The sequence below is a fragment of the Lathyrus oleraceus genome, chromosome 4 (assembly GCF_024323335.1).
Source record: "Lathyrus oleraceus cultivar Zhongwan6 chromosome 4, CAAS_Psat_ZW6_1.0, whole genome shotgun sequence".
NCBI lineage: Eukaryota > Viridiplantae > Streptophyta > Magnoliopsida > Fabales > Fabaceae > Lathyrus > Lathyrus oleraceus.
Genome location: NC_066582.1, coordinates 57,870,997 through 57,891,841, shown reverse-complemented (window position 1 = coordinate 57,891,841; position 20,845 = coordinate 57,870,997). Strand labels below are relative to the sequence as shown.

The window sequence follows — 20,845 nt, the reverse complement described above, 5'->3', positions numbered from 1 at the left end:
GAATATTCATCCTTTGGGGTCACAGTATTTAAGTCTCTAAAATCTATGCAAACCCTCAAAGTACCATTTTTCTTAATGACAGGTACAATATTTGCCAACCATTCGACTACCTGGTCGTACGAATGAATTTACAACGAAGAAGCCTTTTGACCTCCTCTTTAATATTTGAGAGAATTTCAGGTGCAAATCGCCTCGAATTCTGCTTGATGGGCTTCTTCCCAGGCTTGATTGGCAACCCCATTTCGACCAGGCCTTTGTTTAAACCAGGCATCTCATTATAATCCCACACGAAACAATCCTTCAACTCTCTCAACAATTGGATCACTTTGACTTTGATCTGAGGGCTGATATTGGCACTGATGTAAGTTGGCCTTTTTGTCGATCCCTCTCCTAAGTTGATTTCTTCGAGTGGATCTTGAGCCAGCATCTTGGTGTTTGTTGTCGACGAATCTTTCTCGAAACCCAAAGGCTCGTCATCATAAATGGCGTCGAGCCTCTGGCCTTCATCTTCATTCTGGACCTTATCAGGTGGTTCTGGATCAAAGTCCTTCCCAGGACCTTTTCGGTGAACTTCCTTGTTGGCCTCGACAGCCAAGTGCTTGTCTTCATCCTCTAAGGCCGCTTGCTGTTTGTTTCCGACTATGTAAGCCGAAATTCTTTTTAGTGCTTCGAACTCAGTCATCATCACAGAATTTCGCTTCCCCAACCTGTTGGGTCGACTCCTAACGTTCCTATGTACCCAAAATCATCTTCGCCCACTACTTCACGATCCCATTGAAAACCATTGGTGGGGTGTAGATACAAAGAACAATAGGCATTATCATCTGGAGTGAATGCAAAGCTGGTCGGATCAGATGGAGCAATATTGGCCAAATGTTTGTCAAACCGGTGTCTGTCGACATGATTGATTGGAGTATTGAAGTAGCCCTAGTCTGCTTCTACATTCTCCACAATACCGTCTGGGTGCCAGATGGTGATTCTCTGGTGCATGGAGGATGGTACAACTCCAACTCCATGTATCCATTCGCGTCCAAGTAGCAAGTTATAGTTGGCCTTTGTCTCCACAATCATGAACATCATTGATCGAGTGACAATTCCCACTGTTAGCTAGACTTGGATTACCCCAAGGGTGGTCCCCACCTTTTCCTCATAATTGGAAAGCACCGTGTTATGAAGCTTGGCATCGGTGTCATACTTACCTATTTTCCTCAAAAGGCGATGTGGCATCAAGTTCACCATTGCGCCACAATCAACCAAAATCTTGTTAATTGGGACGTCTTCGACTTTCCCAGGAATAAATAAAGGCTTAAGATGACTCTTCATAACCTCATTTGGTCGCTCGAAGAGAGCATTTTATTCCTCCATGCAATCATTATTCATCACGTAATAGCACACTAGTTTATGAGCGGCCATTTCCATGTTTGTGATATCGTTAGTATCTTCAACCTCAGTTATTTGGTCGAATTCTCCAGGGAGCACTGAGACCATATTAACTCTGATATCCAGCAAAAACTCTAACCCAAAGTTGAAATCATCTATGAGCATTTCGTCTTCTGATACTGCTCGATCATGTTTTTCTTTGTCTGTCTTTTCTTGAGTGGTAAGCATCCTCTCGACCAACATTAAATCCTCTTTCTCCTTCTTTCTAGCAGGCATGTTGGTGTTGGATTCAGCGTTTTCTCTTGCTCCAATCTCCCTCTGCACCTTTCTCCTTCTCTGTTCCCTTCTTCATTGGGACCTCGTCATGGGATTTTTCCCTTTGTAGTTCTCAGAGATATGGGCTGCCTTTTGGGACACCTAGAATTCTTTACGGTAGGCCAGCGACGAATATTTGTCTATTTCGAAGTTCTACCATTTTCCATGACCATGCTTTCTGCCGTAGGTTGTCCTCACCCATTTTCCATTGGAATCCTCTACATTGGGTTTGAAGGAGATATGTCTTGTAGCAGGATCCTTTTGTCTTAAGCTTCACCAAACGTCTGTCTGGGTCGAAACACCTCCTTGGATTGAAAGCTCTTCTAGACCTGTAGACCCATTGGTCCTGAGGGGCTCCCTGATCCCATCTGTATTTTGCCTTCCTGACTCCCTCAAGATTGTACGCCGCTTTCTTGTCGAACACGACACTGCATCGAGGGCATAACATGACTTCTGATTTCTTCCCTTGGCATCTATGGAGGAAATCCATAAGAGTCTATTCTTCTTTTGGGAAGGCCAATTTTTTGTGTTCTTCTTGTCGACGCTCGTCGTCGACTTCCATGGAAGTTTCCTCTGAAACTTCGACCATGTTTACATCATCTGGCTCTATGTAGTGAGCGTCAGCTACCTACAGAGGGTCAGATTCAATCTTCATCTGGCTCCTGGGTTTCTCTCTGAATTTGAGTCTTCCCTCCTTAATAGAATTCTGAACAAGATCCTTGAAAAGAAAACATTGAGACCTTTTATGAGCCAGGAAGTTATGGTACTTATAAAAACCTATTTTCTTTCTTTTTTCTAAAGGAGGCATTTTAGCACCAGGAAGCACTATCATTTGGCCATCCTTAACTAACAAGTCAAAGATTTTGTTACATTTTATAACGTCGAACGTATACGTTTTCTTAGGAAATATATCATTCTTTTCTGGTTCGATAGGGTTTTTCCCATTCGAAGGAGCCAAAACCTTACATGAATAAGGAGAGCCTTGCTTCAGTTCAGCAAGAGCGATCTCGCTTTCATTCGAAGGCTTATCATATGGTCCTTCGTTATCTTTATTAAATTTGACGTAGGCCACTCTCTTATTCCTATTGGCTCTAGTTTTTTCTTCCTTCAAATGCCCTAGTTGTCGAACCCTATCGGCCAGTTGGGCCATATCCCTCAAGTATTGGGTGTCCAATTTCTTCCTAATGGAATAATCAAGGCCTCAAGCGGCCATTTCGACCAACTCATGTTCTGGAACTTGCGTAAAACATCTGGCTTTTAACAAAACGGAATTTATTCAAATAGTCATCAATTGGCTCAGTAAACTTTCGCTTGATGCTGGCCAACTCTTTTAGACTAATCTTCGTCTGTCCCATGTAAAACTGCTCATGGAACATTCTTTCTAACTGAGTCCAAGTGTGAATCGAACTCTGTGGCAAGGTCGTAAACTACGTGAAGGAATTCTTTGTGAGAGAACTTGGAAAGTAATTTATCCTAAAAATTTCTCATGCCTCTATTAAATACCTAGCCACATGTCCGACATTGGATTCAGTTGTATCCCCAGAAAACTTAGTGAATTTAGGGACCTTCCATCTAGGAGGTAAGTCTGACTAGAGGATATATTCTAAGAGTGGTGACGTATAGTTTGGCCTTTGAAGACCAAAGTTTACCTCGTTTCAAGCCATGATTCTTTCAACCATGGCTGCCAGATTATTATCCGCTGCCATATCATCATGTTGCATTTGTTGTATGAGGATATCAGCATTCTGATTCCTATTTACCAATGTTATCTTTGGTTCTTCCTTCACACGACCTCGTGGTTGGTTTCTAGGGAGTTCGACCCTATTTTGTTTGATCGCTCCTCCCATATTTGCCACGTTTGCCCCGGGTGTGTCTCTTTGGTTCTGTTGAACTTGGTTAATGGTAGGATCCTCCTCGAAGGCTACCCCCTAGTTTTCTACCATATACTCTCTTTGTGGACGACGGGGAGGCTGAGGCACACCAAAGAAGTTCGCCAGGCGCATCATTTGTGTTGCCACTTGTCGGTTAGACTGGGTAGTATCCTGGATCAAAGGGTTAAGGATTATCCTCATAGTTTGGCCCAACATCTGGACCATGTCATGGTTACTTTCATCCATTTGCTGTCTAATGATTGCAACGGAATTTTTCGTCAAATTTGGCATGCGGGTAGAATATCTCATTCCTAAAGAATGACTATTTTGACCCATGTTCACCCCAGAACCTACTTGCTGCAACGGCGAAGTCATCACACATCCTGAAAATACTAGAGGGCCGCTTTGTAAGTTTTCCATCATCGAAGTTTGCATTCCATAGGGTTGATCTCGACCACTTAATGGCATCGAAAATCCTGGAGGCGTAAAAGGTCTAAACACAAAAGTCCCTATAGGTGGGGGAGTTTGTGAAGGGCCCATTGGCCCAGTAAAAGTCAGGATAGGCCATGCGTGGGCAATCGGATGCGTAGGCATTGAACTTTCCATCGATGTTATAGGTTCAGAAACGGTTGTTAGAATCGTCGGTCCCTCCGTCGAAGGAACTGGGGGTGGTTCTCCATTATTAGTTGGCATATTCTGAGGGTTCCCACTATCTGGCTGGTTTGAATTTTCCATTCCTCTCGTGTACCTTCCTCTTTGTCTATCTTCGTTGGTGGTGATTACTTTACCACTTCTTAATAACATACAACAAATTTTCAAAAGGAGAAAGATGACCGAACGACAAGAACTAATACAATGAAGAAAATTTACCTTTTTGTTTTCAAAACAGTTAGCATCTTCCCACTGAGCGTGCCAATTTGTTTACCGTAAAAATTGGTAAACAACCGCTGATCTTCCAAATTAAAATATTTTGGTTACTTACAGGATCGATCAGATTGATCCTAGGACATGTGCTAATTGTTTTTAGGGCGAAGTCTGATAAGTGATAAACACTTCGACAAAGTTCATACTTAAATGACTTGTTAAAGAATATAAAGGAAAGATAATGCAATGAAGACAATGAAAGTACTAGAAAGTAAATGGCGAAGAAGATAAATTTCTGGGGAAAAAAAAAAGAAAAGAGTGATTAAATTACTTTAAACAAAAACATGATGTCACAACAAACATACATTTTCTCAATTTACACTTTCTCTACATATGAATACTTTGGGTAATTTATACCAATCGAAATAACCGCTTCCAACGGCCTATTCACCAGATTGAGACAAGTGGCACTCTGCATGTGCGTGATCGCCCACCATGCCCCACGTATGTCTGTCGAACTATCGTTAGTGATGCTTCTGTTTTCCTACTGCTAGAAACATTTCTAAGTCCACAAAACACTTTTACCCTTGTATCAAGGTATTTTCGACTGGAATTTCAAACTTTATAATTTTGTCGAAGTATTCAATTTCTTCGTAGGAGTTTATTTCCTTATTTAATTCCCATAATCCATATCAGGCGTCGAAGTTGGAGCTAACACCCATACCATCAATTACATTCAAATATCCAAAATTAATTCAATTGAATTACAATTTCGATTCATTAACACTCAAGACTAATTAAAACATTCAAAATATTTTCATAGCATCCACAAACCACAACAGTTCAAGACATGGTATCATAGTAATATACATCACCTATCATCCTAACACTAGCATGCCAAAACACGATTTTGCAGCCAATAATTAAACATCAGATGATGCATCAACATCAACACACAACTACAGCAAGTCCACCTACAGCCACCCAAACCTTCGACAATAACAGACCAAACCTCAACCTGCAATGGCCAGTTTCACAATAGGGAATCAGTTAAAAAATCCATAGCACAAACAATATCGGTTAAGGAGCATCATTTAACACCAACTCACAATAACCTTTCAATAATTCTAAACATAATACAAACTACAAGTGAATAATTGACAAGTAAATCTCACATAATTAATAAATCAGTAATCTAATATTTCTTTCTTACCTAAATAATTTTCCATTAAGCATTGCAGCCAACATTTTTATTTGTCTTCTTTCACAACAAATGCGTTCTGCAAGCAGTCCTAACAGCATGTGGTCCTAGCAGGGCAAAGAAACCTGAAAATTCACCACCAAATACACATGTTTAATTCTATACATTCAAATCAGGAAAATGAATAATTAACTTGATGATACTCCTACTGCAAGGCTAGATAGCAGTAGCAGTATTTTACAGAAAATTAGATGGAATTTGATAAGTTATTTTCATTTCATGTGAATTACAAACTTAGCTCACTAAAATAGTTCATAGCATACTAAATGTTAAGTGGGTCTAATGTATAGTTGCAGCATAGCTAATTTCAACTCAATGAACAAACTAACCAATTTACATTTCATACTAAGTGAATTTCAATTGAATTTGTAACTAACTTCACCTAATCTCTAATGGACTAACAAACAGAGTGAACCAATTTTAAAAGTTCCTAACAGGACCAATTCACAGTGAATTTCAGAATTCATTTCATCCGAATTTCAATTTCATTTGAATCTGGATTCCTAACTAACTTATGAATTTGAGAAGAATGTCATTGTGAATTTCAATATAATTTCTAACAAACTTGGAGATGTATAAATAGTATAAATACCTTACTGCAGAACTTCAATGAAAAAAGGAACCAACTTCGATCTTCAATTCTCAACTCTTCATTCTATTCTTCAACCTTCAATCTTCTTTCATCTTCAATCTTCAATCTTCTTCAATCTTCAATCTTCTTCAATCTTCAACCTGCAATCTTCATTCTGCAATTGGGTGTCTCCACTCTGCAACCTGGGAATCCCATTCTGCAATCTGCAACAATCACCACAATCCCTCAATCCGCAGCACAACTACAACAACAACAACAAGAACGCACCAGAACAGAAGAAGGGAGAAGAAGAAGGACATATCGTATCAGAAGCCGAAGAGTATCAGAAGTAGAAGCACATTAGAACAGCAGCAGAAAAGGATCGAAGAAGAAACGCAGAGGGAGAAGAATAAAGAATGAATCGAAGCTGAGGAATTCAATACCTGCAATTAAGGGGAGGATCCTCAACTTGAGTTCTCAATCTGCAAGCTTTTTTTTTCAATCTTCAACCAGTTTTTTGCTTCATAAACCTGCCGTGAGGCCTGTACCCCTGTCTCCATTACTATTATTAATCTATTTATTTTATTTTAATTATTAAATAATCGATGGTAATTAAGTATTTTTGGAATGAGGTTAAGATAATTTTGGCTTAACTTTCATCATGTTGATTTTGATTAGTTAAGTCGTAATTAATTCGAATTAATTTTGTTAAGTCTACAAATTATGCATAATTAGGTTAGCCCTTTTTATATATTCTGAGGTGATTAGCTCTAGTTATAATTAATTAGTATTAGGTGTCTTTAATTAGATTTTTATTAAATTCAACATTAATCAATTTTATGCATATTGACCATTTTACCCCTAGGTAGAAAAATCTTGATTTTTCAATACATACTCCCCTAGTTTAGGATTTTAATTAGAATTGTCTAATTTCATTTAGTTAATTAATTCAATAGGATTTATCATTCTACATAGTTTCAACTATTCGTTTCAACCCCTCTGATTTAGTGTTGACCAAAGGACACTTTGGTCAACCAAATCCTTTGTAATCATGGTGTAAACCCCAAGCCTATTTCAAGTGATCAAAAGATCCTTGATCACTTGATATGACAAGTTCATTGTGCTCAAACTATTGTGGATATGTTGAATCTCAAGAGCTCAAGACCTCAAGGTTCAAATAGAAGATCAAGACTTCAAGTCAACATCAAATCAAGCATAGTTAGCAAAGTGGATTGCCTCTTAAGCACAACAAAGGTATCAAAACTTGACAAGTGCGATTCAAATTGTAAGCTATAAGCCTTAAGTGATGAGGAATAATGAGATAGAGTTTCTCATATCCTTGTTTAGAATGATTATGTGTACGGGGCGTAGGCCCTAGCTATTCAAAGCATTCGCCCTCATTCATAGACTTTAGCATAATTCGTATCAAACAATTGTCAAGTCTCCTCAATATAACATATAACATGACATCATCAAGACCAATAATCATAAATGTCTAAACACTCGTCAATCATGGTAAGAGTTATACGTTATGAGCCTTAAGTAATGAGGAATGATGAGACGTAGTTTCTCCTATCCTTGTCTAGAGTGACTTTGCGTACGGGTTGTAGGCCCTAGCTATTCAAAGCACTCGCCCTTGTTCATAGACTTTAGTGCAATTAAAATCATGTAATTGGCAAGTCTTCTTCTTCAAGCAAGCATCAATCAATCAACACTTCAATAGTGAAGCATCATTGCACATCAATCCTCCTTCAACAGTGAAGCACCATTACTCCCTTCAGTATCATACTCTCCTCTTGAATGTTCATACATTTCTTGGGATCATTACCTCAGGGTCACATACCCATTTCTCAATCAATTGCTTCATGTGTTGCCTATCAGTTCAAACTATGGCATACTTTGTTGTTTGCCCCCAAGGTCCTGACCTTGGCAACTTCTTTTGGCCTATGGAGTACAGACTTTGGCTTTGCTTCTTGCCCACAAGGTGCAGACCTTGGCAACCTCCTTTAGCCCATGGAGTTCATACTATGGATTTATTATTTGCCTATGAGGTACATACCTTGGCATCTTGCCCATACAGTTCAGACTGTGGCATCTTTTATTCCTTGCCTACAAGATATAGATCTTGGCATCCTTGCACCCATTAAGTTCAGACTCTGGCCACCCTTATTTTGTCTATATAGTATAAACTTTGACATATTATTCTTCCTTTCAGTTTAGACTTTGGCATTCACTCATCTAGCCCATTGGGTTCAGACTCTGGCTACCTCTTCCATTGCCTTATAGTTCAGACTTTGGCATCATACTCTTTTGCCCTTTTGGATTTCAGAGACTCTAACATTCAGACCAGTCCATTTGCCTTGTGTAGTTCAGACTATGGCACTCTTATACATCTTACCCATGGAGTTCAGACTTTGTCAACCTTCGACATTGTCTTGAAGTTCAAACTTTGGCATTATGTTCCCTTTTCCCTTATTGAGTTCAGACTCTGGAAATCGGTTCCTTGCCTTTGTATTTAGTTCAGACTATGGTATTCATCTATCTTGCTTTATGGATTTCAGACTCTGGCTATATCTCATTTACATTGTGGTTGATTACCATCATTGGTTATTGCCACGTCCTTGCTTTGCTAAGCAATTTGCCTTGCCTCTTGGCAATCAATCTCGTTCTATTTTATTTCAGCCGCAATAGGTTGAACTACGATTGCTCTAATTTTCTCATTGCACGATGAGAATACGTAGGCACGAGGGGTCGAATCCTCCACGAGCATACTTATTTGTTATTCTTCTTTTCGCCTTAGGGCACCATTCATATCTTTCATTATCCATTATCTACCTTCAATCATAAACTGTTCACCTAGTGACATACTGTTTCTTTGAAACCAAAATACAATTTTCTCTGGAATTCCATATATACCCTTTTAGGACCATATAGTGACAAATCCGCATTTGTGCCTAGAGTTGTTTGGATTGTCCCCAGATATTTATTTACTTCTTTTTCGGCTCAACCATACAGTGATACCATGTTGTAGGCCCTCACTTGTGGTTTGTGCCACCTTCCCTCTATAGTACAAATTCCATTTCTCATATGGATTCCAATATATCTTCCCTTTGGTTTCAAATTATACTTTTCCAGTCACTTATTACCAAATCTTCACTTTTGTGACTTTGGTCACTTCATTCCATTCATCTCCATGATGCATTCATATTCTACCTTCATTCACTCTATGTGATATACACTCTATCTTTGAGCCAAATACATTATCTTTTGTGCTCCATCATGTACCTCTTTATGAACCAAGAGTTGTTTGGCTTGTACCCAAACACCTAATTCATTCTTCTTCGGTTTCTCCGATACAATGATACTGTGATGTAGGCCCTGACTTGTTGATTCAGACCAGTTTACTCTTGGGTTCATATTTCACCCCTGTTGGAGTTTAAATAACACAATTCTTTGATTCAGACCATACCTTGTTATCACGATTCTTTTCATCTCCCACCACTAGTTCTATGAACTACATAGCTCTGAATTCCTTATTTCACTATGAGGATACGTAGGCATGAGGGTCTCAATCTTCACCAAGCACTTTATCTATTTCTTTTCCTTTCCCTTTATTCTTTCACGATTAATCCTTAGATATAACACCTATTTAAGCTAGAACAATCAAAACGGTTCCCATGCAGTACAATGGATGTCAGGGGTGCTAATACATTCCCCTTGCATAACCGACTTCCTTACCCAGCATATCTCTTTCCCCCGGGTTTTATCGATGTTTTCCATTTCCTTCAAGAATAAATAAAGTTCGCTGGTGAATCTGTTGTATGTTCGAGCGTACGATGCGTTCGGGTATATTTCTGCTAGCTTCAAATATTTCCCCTTTCCTTTTATAGGAATAAATAAAGTTTGGTGGTGACTCTGTTTAGTCCATCATTGCGAGTGTGTGATTGCGCTTCTCTAAGTTGTGTTCTCATTTTTTCGAGGTGCGACAGATGGCGACTCTGCTGGGGACCTCGATTTCCCTAAGTGAGTCAAGCCTAGTTAGGTTATTTGTCTGCCTTTTTTTGTTTACTTGTGTGGCTTTTCTTTATTGCTTTTGCTATCTTTATTATATTATTGATATAATTTTTTGTATTGGTTCTATTATGCTTTGGTACTTTGATACTCTGATTGCAAACCTTGTGGGAAATAATTTTTACCCGAGTCTCGAGTAAAAACATAAGATAGGACGAGGTTGAGTAGTGCGGGTCCGCGAGATAAATTTCTCATTGGGTCAGTACGAGAACCTTACTTAGAGTAGATCATTGGGAGGATGTTATCGCCCGACAAGTAAATTGTTATAAGCTTCAATATTTTCATTAGGATCCATGACTCTGAGGATCATTTGTAGAACCTTAATCCTTTTACCAATTAGGAGAGATGATTGCGTAGTATGTGTAGCGGGGTATTCGTTACCATTAGAGATATTGACTAAATCCAAGGTAAACCATACAAGTCGAGTCGCCACCGCACTTCTATTTATCCAAAGGAATGGTTAGAAAGCGAATAAAAACCTAAGAGTTTTATCAAATCAAAAACTAGTAAAAATGTCAGAGATCTGGGTAAGGGGGTTGGTTATGCAATGGGAAGGTTTTAAGCACCCAAAACATCCTAGGTACTCCTAGGGAGCCCTTTTCATATTTGTTGTAAGGTTGGTATTTTGTGAAAACTATTTGTGCAAACATGATTGAAGAGATGAGAAAAGAATATACAATTTTATTTACATTTTATGTTTGAATGGATAAACTCATTGCCTACGTACCATCTTAAAAAAGATTAGGATCAAAACCTCGTAGTTCGGGGTAAAAATCTCAAAATGAGTGAGTGGATTGATTGGTCCAAAAGCCTTAAGGTCTTTTGTTATCCAAGGGAGAAAACTCAACCTAAAACCATAAATCCACCATGTGAGGATAGCTTCGACATGCTAGTGAGGGGTTAACCCTATAATAAGCATGGAAGACTCATTGTCCATCACTAAGGATAAAGGTGAGTATTACATCTACCTCAAAGATAACTCAAACCTAATAGCTAAAGGTTATGAAAAATTTGATTAAGGAAGTGGCCATTGAAACCACAAAAGTATTTGAATGGGTTATATTTACCAATGAAAAGTATGTACAAAATGGTCAAAGTTGACTTAGAAGTTCAATTCTAAATAAGTGTTAAGAAAAGAAAGTTTGAAAATCAAAAGCATAAGGCTTAGGTTTCTAATGTTTGAAAAGAAGTGTTAAATGTTTGCACAAAAGTTTTGGCTTGGGTTAGAGTGGAGAGAAGAAGAAGAATGGCTAAAGTCCTAAGCATACAAGAGGTAAGGGATAGGAAACAAAACCACAAATGGAGTTCCTCTCTTGAGATCATATTGATGATCCAAGTAGCTCACATCCTTTGGAATAAGCAATCACATAAGCATAAACTCAAGCAATCAACAATCAATGAATTCTTGGAAAAGGCTCCTCAAGGTATCTTGGATCTCTCTCTCTTAGAAGCTCATGGTAATGGTTCCTCAACTAGGCTCAAGTTGGAATCCCTAGCACAAAAAAACACACACATCGAAAGGTTCTATTCACAATCAAAGAATGGACAAGAGGGAGTTTAGAATATGGTCCTTTCAATGTTCATCTTCAAGCTTTAAGCATTCTAAAGGCATGAGGCCTAGTTGCTCTTTGACATTTAAGCACTCTAAAGGCATGAGGCCTAGTTGCTCTTCAAACTCCATTAGCTTGGGTAAAGTCCTAAAGTCTAAGTCCATTTTTTCCAATTCTTTGCATTTGGTTCACAATCAAACAAACAAAACACAAGCACAAAAGTATATACACAATTATATGCTCAAGTGAGCAAAAGGCAAATGGCATTAACATAAACATGTGCTTCAATGAGCAAAGGAAAAAGCAAATGAATAATATGTACAAGAATAATAAATTGCATAAATGTAAAGTGCAAAAAAGTAAATGTTAATGGTTAATGGTTAGTAGTTAGTGTGCCATAAGGCAAATTTAGCGTTATGTTAAGCAATCGTAATTGGACTTATGTAGAAGTCACAACTATCTGAGGCCAGTCAATAATAATGTAGGCAACAACACAAGTTAGAAGTCTTGATTAGTGAACCAAGTTCCAACAACTTTCCATGCCAAAAGAAAAAGAGGATTGATCTTGTATTGGTTTAAGTCCTTTGCATGATTTAGGAAACAACCTATCCTTAATGCAAAGCCATTCACTTGATCAATTGATCAAGATGCATTAAATTTGAATCAAGGAAGATTAAGTCTCCCTAATCAATGTTAACTTATCAACCTTTAACTCATTGATCAAAAAGAAAAAAAAAAGAAGAAGAAGAAGGAGATGAATAATGGAAATGGAAATGGAAAGAATAAAGTGCATTAAATGAAATATAATGTACCAATCAACATATGTTGACCAATGACATTGAGGATCATGGTCAAACACTCAAAAACAGAAGTGAGATGAAGATTGGAAGTCAAGAAATGAACAAAATATTTTTGACATTTTTTAATATTTAAAATAAACTTGAATTAAAATATTAAAGAAAGGTCAAACTTCAAAATCACTTCAAATCAACTTTGAAAAGTCCAAGTGATTTATCCTAAGTTCAACAAGGTCAAACAAAGTTTGACAAAAAATTTCAGCATTTTTAAAAGTCAGAAACTATTTTTAATCAATTAAAAATGAATAAAAATAACCTAATTGAACTAAAATCTCAAATCAATTAATAAATTGATGAGAATATTTTTCATAGATCCATCATCATTCAAAGAGGTTAGGAAAATATTTTTGTATTTTTTGAATATCAAAAACTATTTAAAATGAATTAAAAATAACCAGAAAAGAGAAAATTCACAAAAAATATCAAATGACAAAATAAAAAATATTAAAAATCATTTTTAGAAACTAGAATTTAAATGGAGAAGAATGCAATTGGTCCCATATTTTTTGGATTAAAAATGATAGAGTTATGAATTTTTAAAAATGAGATGGAATTAAAAAATGAAATGGAAAAATAAAATCAGAATTAAAAATGGCAAAAAGCGTGAGCCCTTGGATCTGAGCTCATTAATTGAGCTAGCAGGTCCAAGGATCCAGAGGCGCACGTCCAACATGTTCCACAGTCAATGCAACCACACGTGGTATTTAAAAAAGTCATAAGAATGGACAACCAGGATTAGATCTGGAAATGGAAATGGATGGCCACAATTGGATCTGGAGACCAGACGGTGGCCAGCGCCACCGTCTTCTCCGGCTAGCTCCGGTGAGAGCTCAAATTTGCAGAAGAGCAAATATGCACCAAAACACACGATCCAGACATCAATCAAAAGAGGAAGTGATGTACATCACTCCTATACCACTCACTTCCACTCTAGATTCCTATTAAGAGAGAAATCAGAGATGGAAGCTTGATGGTGTTCATCATGAACTTGCTTGATTTTGAAAATTGAGCATACAACAATGATGCCTCTATAGAGAGGACTTCAGACAACACAATAGCCAAGCAAATAGGTCAAGGAATAGGGAGTTTCGAAGAAAAAACCAGTTGATGAACACCTTTGAACTGTGGAGCTTTGAGTCTCTTTCCTTGCTTCCTCTTGCCAAACAGAACTTCTATGGACTGGATGATGAAGGTTTAGGAACTTTAGATCTGAAAATTCAACCAAATGCAATTGAATTTCAGATCTGAATTTTTTGAGAAAAATGAACTTGTTCCTTTAGGTATGGTTGTGGATTCAATTGTGCAGCATATCAGGCGCCTTCAGGTTGAGATTTGGAGTGAGCAAGCATGTCTATTTATAGCTGAATTGGAAGCAAGGCAAGGAAATACTCGTGTGTGCATGAGCTTGGATCCTCCATGCATGGGCCTGTACAGGCGCATGTGAGGCCCAAACTCAATTGCATTTGCATGCTGATGATCAAACAAATGGATTTGGACGTGTAGTTGGCAATGCATAAGCTTGTGCAATGAGTTTCAAACAAGTTTCCATACTTGCACCAAAATGTTCCCCTCTTCGAAAATGCCACTTGAAAAAATGAAACATAGGCATGTGGGTAATGGTTGAAAAGGTCTTGACATAAGGAACAAATGTTATGTTGGCCAAAAACTCATTTGAAGTGTGGAAATTTATGAAAACAAGCCATGAAGTTCATAGTGCAAAACATGCTTTTGAAAATTTTGCCAAATTAGCCCAACTTCAAGCCCCTCTGGTTTAATGATGCAAGCCTCAAATGGAAAAACTTCCAACATAAACGTTGTAGATCTTTTCAAGGCAATCAAGATGGACTTAAATTTTTCATCATTTGGGTTTTTTATGAAAGAGTTATGGGCACTTGAAGTTGTACTTTTTTGCCTTTCAATGCATTTAGTCCAAAGTGACCTATAATGTTTTGCATTATCACATGTATTTACTTTGAGATTATGAAATTTGTTCAACATAACATTTGAAATAGACATCTTAAGCTTTCCAATGCATTTTATCCCACCTCAAAATCATAAAAAATGAATGAGTTATGTTCTTGGGAAGTTGACCCAAAATTAGGGTTTCAGTCAAAATGACCTATAATGTCTTGGAATGGATAATGACCTTCCAAGCTTCAAATCAATTTTTGATGAACATGAAAGTTGTTCATATTGTCCTTAAGAACATTTTTTCTCTTAGGATAATCTCAATTTGACCAACACATAAAAAGTTAGGTCTCAGTGTATTTCAAAATAGTCAAATGAATTGACTGCTCAACTTCTCAAGTCCACAACTCATATCTTGATGAATTGATGATTGAGGACACTCAAATAAGTTCAAATATGCATGAAATGATGAATTAAAGAATTTCCATTGATTGTATTTGATCATGGGCTAAGGTTGCTTCATGAGCAAGGCACACTTGGTACACAGATGAATTAGGGTTTCCTTGATAAACAACACTCAAACCCTTTGACTTGCTTTGATCATTGAGACACTAGGGAGGCATATTTGATGGATGAGAGATTTGGGAACCATTGCCATGCTTGCTTTCATCTTCTCTTGGCCATATCTTTACACAAAGGATCTCATAGAAGCTTTTGATCTTGTGATTGCTCAAACTACAAACAAAAATGTTAGTGACATATTTTTATGCTTTTGGTTAGTAAATAAAATGAGAAAAGTAATGATATACAATTCAAGCATGCTTGGTGATCTCAAACCACTCACAAGAAGTTCCACCCAAAGGCAAAGGGAACCAAGATGCTCATGATCCTTGAGGCTTTGCAAATGCAATGTTATGATGCCATGAGGGATCTTAGGGCCAAAATTGGGGTCTTAAAGATGCCCTATTTAAGGTCATTCTAGCCGGAGAAGTGAAGGTTAAAATCTTCGTCTCGACGAGGTAGAATGGGCTTAAATAATAACAAAGAGACGAATTTTGGTCCCTAAGAGACCTCATGATGCAAATGTATGTATGCAAAAGGGTAATACTTTGTGGGGATATGTGTCCACAAAGAAGAAAAGAAATAAGGAGAAACTGACAATCCGTATGAGTGATAAACTCACAAATGGGACAGAGACTCTATGACTCTTCTGAGGATAGAAGAGGGATAAAAATGCGTGAGCAGGGCACGACTCAAAGCTTGGGGAGCATAATTCCAAAAGGAGTAAATCAATGGAAAGACCCGAGCTGACTCAAGGGCGCATGTATTGGGGAATATGCCAATACAACAAAAATTATCCATAATGGATACTTCGGATAAAAATTCGGACTCAGGCTAGGAGAATCCACTAAGGGACCTCGCTGGGGAAAACCCAAACAAGACTCCTCTGGGGAGGCAACGGGATGAGGTATTACCGGTTACTGAGTAATAAGCTCAAAGAGACATGTGATCTGAACACCGGTATAAGGGTGAGAAAACAACATGTTCGGGAAGAATGAATATCTAAGACCGGTATAAGGGTGAGAGATATCAAACATCCGAAATCATCTGAGGAAGACCTAAAAAGGTATACCTTAGCTCAGGAAACTCTGACTCCGCGAAGGGACAAAAAGTCATAATAGGGAGCAGAAGGGAAGGAACACCAGGGATGCCGGTTACTGGGCATATAATAGGTGACCAACCAAAGCGTGAATTGGGGAATATTCCCAAGACACTCATCATCCAAAAGAGGGCTAAAAGCAAACTTGATTATAGGATGGACATTCGATTCCAAAGAAGAGATACGAATCTTACTCGACTAGGGAAGAACAAAAAGGCTTCGACCAAAGAGCGCATGAGATATATCATCTATTACCGTCAGAACATAGATAACATACTCGCATGGAAGATTATCCACAACCGGTTACTGGGTTAATAAAGGATAAATCGGCCGAAAAGAAAGGACATTGGGATACCGAATACTGGGTATATAACGATGACCAATCCAAGGGAGAAACAATCGTTACCAACAACAAAGGGTAGACGAGAGATGACCTGCCGGGGATAAATTGCTTGATCAGAGCAATTATCCGAAAGATGAGGGAATATCAATACCGAATATTGGATAAAGATAACCGTCAAGGAGGGGATTACATCTACCGGATACTGGGTAGAAAACCACGGAAAAGTAACTGTCACCAATTAGGACGAGCAAAAATAGTTACCTCTTCCAGGGGATAAAAATGGGATTTACAACTACCGGTATGCAGGTAGAAAACCACAGACTCCGCCGGGGATAAGATGAATGGTTACTGGTTACTGAGCAATCATTTAGTTACACCACAGGGGAGTGCAGGAAACAGCCACAAGGGGCCAGTCTAGGGTCAAACTAGATAGGCACACTGAAACAAAACTTGTCCCTATGAAGATATAACTCAATGGGGAATTCCATCCCAATGTATGTGTTGGGGAGGAAACAGAAACAATCCACATCCACGAGGATATAACTCAGTGGGGAATATAGAAGGAAAGATAAATATTTCCTGCTTATGGGGCTGACTCTATATGGAGAGATCAAACACCAACATCTGCTTGGGGAACATAATACCCTCAAACAAGAGATAACGAACAAAGATATATGGCAAATAATGCGTCATGAATATTTGAATGTTATCAATATGCACATATGCATGGTTTATGTATGATGAATGCTGACAAACAGACATTTCTAACACAAACAAGTCCAACGAACAAGTACACAAACATCCGGTACTACATCTCAAGAGAGAAAGCCAGGACCACAAAGATCTCTGCAGGGGATGAGCATCAGTCATTCCAACTGGGGCTAGGATCATCATACAAATGAAATCTACCATGGAAGCACTCTACTGGGGAAATTATCAGAGGGGAACATGGAACTCTGTGGGGAACAACCATCAAATCATAAGTTTCCAAGGGTCATCAAATACTGTCCCAAAATAATGGGATCACATCTACGGAGGAGGAAGGATCATTATCCTGCTGCAGGAAAGAGGAATGAATAATCTTACCAATCACTCTGCTCGGGAGAAAACCACAAAATGGCTCCAGAGGAAGAGGACACAAGCATGCCAGGAATATGAACAAATGTCTTACCCTGTCAAGAATCTTACCATCCTTGGGAGAGCATTGAAGACATCCTCAGTATCCCCTCATCTTCGTGAATGTTCACTTTGTTTAAAAACAAATTATGAAAGATTTGAATAAAACAATGATATTTTTCAATTAAAACATGTTAAAGATTTGTTGAAACAGAAACAAATAAGAGTGCAAATAATTGGATAAAGGCTCAAATTTATTTGATGGAATGGTAGTCTGCAAATGGCAAGACTCCATAGATCTTTTCAAATTTGAAATTGGTGATATATATTGGAAAAGGGCTACATTGAACATAATGACCATTTCTCCACCAACTCTGAATCCGATGTATTTGAAGCTTTGGTTGATGATGACTGAGCGAGGATCTCTGACGAATGACAGTTGTTAAGCAAAGTCTTGTCAGGATGCAGTTACTTGCCAAATCCCTATTTTTTGTCTAGATTGCCCCAGGATGAGGTACTCAATCTAGCGGGATGTATTCATTTTTTTTTGTCTCTAACTTTTGCCTGGATCGCCCTTTCGGGTTTTCAATCCACCGAGACGCTCATTTTTTGCCTAAGCCGCCCTTTCGGGTTTTCAACTTAGCAAGCTATTCTGTTTTTATTTTAGGCGAAGTATTTCTTGACTGCATCTGAATTCACAGGACGAGTGAAGTCCTCCCCATCCATAGTTGTAAGTATCAAAGCACCGCCTGAAAAGGCTCTCTTAACAACATATGGACCTTCATAGTTTGGAGTCCACTTGCCCCTGGAATCGGGTGCGAAGGACAAGACTTTCTTGAGCACAAGGTCACCTTCTCGGAACACACGAGGCTTGACCTTCTTATCAAAGGCTTTCTTCATTCTTTACTGATATAACTGACCATGACACATGGCAGTCAATCTCTTCTCTTCTATCAAATTCAGCTGGTCATAACGACTCTGAACCCATTCAGCGTCAGTCAACTTGGCTTCCATCAAGACTCTCATTGATGGGATCTCCACCTCTACTGGGAGCACAACCTCCATGCCATAAACAAGAGAGAAAGGGGTTGCCCCTGTTGAAGTGCAGACAAACGTACGATATCCATGTAAAGCAAACGGCAGCATCTCATGCCAATCTTTGTACGTAATAACCATCTTCTGGATAATTTTCTTGATATTCTTATTAGCATCTTCAACAGCCCCATTCATCTTGGGTCTGTAAGGAGAAGAATTATGATGCGCTATCTTGAACTCACTACACAGTTCTTTCATCATCTTGTTGTTTAAGTTAGATCCATTATCAGTAATGATCTTATCTGGCACACCATAGCGGCATATGAGTTGATTCTTGAAAAACTTCACTACCACCTGCCTGGTCACATTTGCATATGACGCCGCTTCAACCCACTTGGTGAAGTAATCAATTGCTATGAGAATGAATCTGTGTCCATTGGACGCTTTTGGCTCTATCATGCCAATCATGTCGATTCCCCACATGGAGAAAGGCCATGGTGATGAAATAACATTCAGAAGTGTCGGGGGAATATGAATCTTATCCGCATAAATCTGACACTTATGGCATTTTTTCACATATTTGCAACAGTCAGACTCCATTGTCAGCCAATAGTAGCCTGCTCTTAACATATTTCTAGCCATGGCATGTCCATTGGAATGAGTGCCAAATGAACCCTCATGGACCTCAGTCATTAACAGGTCTGCTTCGTGTCTATCCACGCATCTGAGCAGCACCATATCAAAATTTCTCTTGTAAAGCACATCACCATTGAGGTAGAAACTGCCTGACAATCTCCTCAAAGTCTTCCTATCTTTCACAGATGCCCCAGGCGGGTAAATCTGGCTCTGAAGGAAACACTTGATATCATAGTACCACGGCTTATCATCTTTTACTTCTTCTAATGCAAATACATGAGCTGGTCTGTCCAAGCGCATCACAGTGATGTTGGGAACTTCATTCCACAGTCTGACTACAATCATTGAAGCAAGCGTAGCAAGAGCGTCTGCCATCCGATTCTCATCTCGAGGAATATGATGGAAGTCAACCTTAATAAAGAACGTTGAAATCCTCCTCGCATAATCCCTATATGGAATGAGACTAGGCTGATTCGTTTCCCATTCACCCTTGATCTGATTAACAACGAGGGCCGAATCACCATAAACATCAAGATGCTTGATTTTAAGATCAATGCATTCTTCCAATCCCATAATAAAGGCCTCATACTCTGCCATATTATTCGTGCATTTGAAAGTTAGCCTTGCTGTAAAAGGAAGATGTGTGCCCTGAGGAGTAATAATCACTGCCCCAATACCATTTCCATATTGATTTACAGCGCCATCGAACACCATACTCCATCTGGAACCAGGCTCTGGCCCTTCATCGAGTGTAGGCTCATCACAATCTTTCATTTTCAAATATAGAATCTCCTTATTTGGGAAGTCATACTGAACAGACTGATAATCCTCAATTGGTTGATGTGCCAAGTGGTCAGCCAAGATACTACCTTTAATAGCCTTCTGAGCTCGACACTCGATACCATACTCAGACAACAACATCTGCCAACGGGCAATCCTCCGAGTTAAAGCAGGCTTCTCAAAAATGTACTTGATTGGATCCATTTTGGATATCAACCAAGTTGTATGATTCAACATATACTGGCGTAAGCGCTTAGCAGCCCAAGCCAAAGCACAGCATGTCTTCTCAAGCATTGAGTATCGAGACTCACAATCAGTAAACTTCTTACTCAAATAGGAGATGGCATACTCTTTCTTTCCTGATTCGTCCTGCTGACCAAGGACACAACCCATTGAGTCTTCAAGAACAGTCAGATACATAATCAATGGTCTCCCTTCCACAGGCGGAGACAGAATTGGAGGTTCAGACAAATATTCTTTAATACTGTCAAAAGCCTTCTGGAAATCCTCGGTCCAATCATGAGACTGATCTTTCTGGAGGAGCTTGAATATCGGCGCACATGTGGCAGTCATGTGTGATATAAATCTGGAAATATAATTCAAGCGGCCAAGAAAACCTCGGACTTG

General features: G+C 38.7%; 1 long non-coding RNA gene across 3 annotated transcripts in view; it reads right to left on the bottom strand.

Moving 5' to 3' along the window:
* Positions 1 to 5,135: 5,135 nt before the first annotated feature.
* Positions 5,136 to 20,845, bottom strand: part of LOC127135153 (uncharacterized) — a 53,117-nt gene continuing 37,407 nt past the window's right edge. The window contains exons 1-4 of one of the 3 annotated variants that reach the window (XR_007808440.1): positions 6,706 to 6,827; positions 6,284 to 6,524; positions 5,644 to 5,756; positions 5,136 to 5,448 (exon numbers count right to left, since the gene is read on the bottom strand). This is a non-coding gene — a long non-coding RNA (uncharacterized LOC127135153). Of the gene's footprint in view, positions 5,449 to 5,643; positions 5,757 to 6,283; positions 6,525 to 6,705; positions 6,828 to 20,845 lie in introns of those variants that run through there. The other 2 variants (XR_007808439.1, XR_007808441.1) reach the window with 2 other exon arrangements.